The sequence below is a fragment of the Eubalaena glacialis genome, chromosome 1 (assembly GCF_028564815.1).
Source record: "Eubalaena glacialis isolate mEubGla1 chromosome 1, mEubGla1.1.hap2.+ XY, whole genome shotgun sequence".
In the NCBI taxonomy this organism is placed as follows: Eukaryota; Metazoa; Chordata; class Mammalia; order Artiodactyla; family Balaenidae; genus Eubalaena; species Eubalaena glacialis.
In genome coordinates, this window is record NC_083716.1 from 181659292 (window position 1) to 181661481 (window position 2190).

Genomic DNA, 2190 nt, shown 5'->3' on the forward strand with positions numbered 1-2190 from the left:
CCAGACTTGCTGAGTCAGAATCTTTGGCCGTGGAGCGCAGGACTCTGTCTTAACAAGCCCTCCAGGTGATCCTCTGAGGTTTGAGAACCACTGCTGTAGCATCTTGTAGCTCTTCCCATTGGCTGCAGTGAAACGTTGCCAGGTGTGGATGCGGCAGTCCCAGCAGCACTGTAGGTGTTCCCTGTTAACTGCAACGGTGTGCGTTCCAGGGCAGCTTAAGTGAACAGGCTCTTTTGATCAAATTCCTGAGTGCAGAGGTTCCTCTTAAGTGGATTTTTTTCTTCTCTTTAAATCCCCAGATGTCACAAGCCATAGTTTCTTCCCATTACCACTCGTAATTGTTAGTTTATCCTCCCTGGTAGAGGGATGTTATGATATCCTTTCTAATGTCAAAAGATTTCCACCACCCTGAACCTCTGCTGATCCTTTCCCTTTATTACAACCATTTCCCTGAAGTCATCTTGAGTTGTTTAAAAAATTTTAACATCCAACATGATGCTCTTTATATTTCTTATGGCAGTACCATAAGAAATGCACTCTATCTTTTGATAGCACTGTGAGTGAAAATTATTTACCGTAACTCACCAGAAAATGGTATAGGGAATTGTCACATGTTGCAAGCACACTTAATTCAAGAAAACATGGTAGAACATACTTAGTACAAATGCTGATGCTCACTAACCAGGACTGTGCGGTGCTGTCAGTGACACAGTTTTTCTTTGAGAGGTTAAGGTAGCTCTCGGTGTGAGGGAAATGTATCACAGAATTTGGTAATAGATGAAAAAGGGGGAGGGAGGGGAAGAAGGGAGTGAGGGAGGGAAAGAGGGAGATTGAGAGAATATTTTAATGAAAATATTTTAGAGACAAGTAGCATTTTAACGAATCAGCATGCGTGGGGCAATGTTAAATGGAGTAGAAGAGTACGACAAAAAGTGAATGCCATCTTACGATTTAACCTTCATATTACTTTATACATTCTATATATAAAAATATATTCTCATATATATGAATATATTCTTTTAAAGACCCAAATGCAAGGGTAAACAGTGATTCTAAATCCTGAATGTGCATCGGAATGACCTTGAAGCTTGTTAAAAATACAAATTCCCGGGGCTTCCCTGGTGGCGCAGTGGTTGAGAATCTGCCTGCCAATGCAGGGGACACGGGTTCGAGCCCTGGTCTGGGAGGATCCCACATGCCGCGGAGCAACTGGGCCCGTGAGCCACAACTACTGAGCCTGCGCGTCTGGAGCCTGTGCTCTGCAACAAGAGAGACCGTGATAGTGAGGGGCCCGCACACCGCGATGAAGAGTGGCCCCTGCTCGCCGCAACTAGAGAAAGCCCTCGCACAGTAACGAAGACCCAACACAGCCATAAATAAATAAATTTAAAAAAAAAATACAAATTCCCATGGTCATGGTTGCTTTGGCAACACATATACTGAAATTCAAGTGATACAGAGAAAATTAGCACGGTCCCTGTGCGAGGATAACATGGAAACTCGTGAAGCATTCCATATTATTTTTTGAATTTTATTTTATTTAGTTTTTTTTTAATACAGTAGGTTCTTATTAGTTACCTATTTTATACATATTAGTGTATATATGTCAATCCCAATCTCCCAATTCATCCCACCCCCCCTCACTTTCCCACTTTGGTGTCCATACATTTGTTCTCTACATCTGTGTCTCTGTATTTGCCTTGCAAACCAGTTCATCTGCACCGTTTTTCTAGATTCCACATATATGCATTAATATACGATATTTGTTTTTCTCTTTTGACTTACTTCACTCTGTATGACAGTCTCTAGTTCCATTCACGTCTCTACAAATGACCCAATTTCGTTCTTTTTTATGGCTGAGTAATATTCCACTATATATATGTACCACATCTTCTTTATCCATTCATCTGTCGATGGGCATTTAGGTTGCTTCCATGACCTGGTAATTGTAAATAGTGCTGCAATGAACATTGGGTTGCATGTGTCTTTTTGAATTATGGTTTTCTCTGGGTATATGCCCAGTAGTGGGATTGCTGGGTCATATGGTAGTTCTGTTTTTAGTTTTTTAAGGAACCTCCGTACTGTTCTCCATAGTGGCTGTATCAATTTACATTCCCACCAACAGTACAAGAGGGTTCCCTTTTCTCCACACCCTCTCCAGCATTTATTTGTAGATTTTCTGATGATGCC

The 2190-nt window shown here is 41.4% G+C and overlaps 1 non-coding gene across 1 annotated transcript; it reads left to right on the plus strand.

Annotated features, from left to right (window-relative positions):
• Positions 1–1418: 1418 nt before the first annotated feature.
• On the plus strand, positions 1419–1522 carry LOC133079066 (U6 spliceosomal RNA). Its single transcript, XR_009698034.1, has one exon. It is a non-coding gene; the product is annotated as a U6 spliceosomal RNA (small nuclear RNA).
• The last annotated feature ends 668 nt before the right edge of the window (positions 1523–2190 follow it).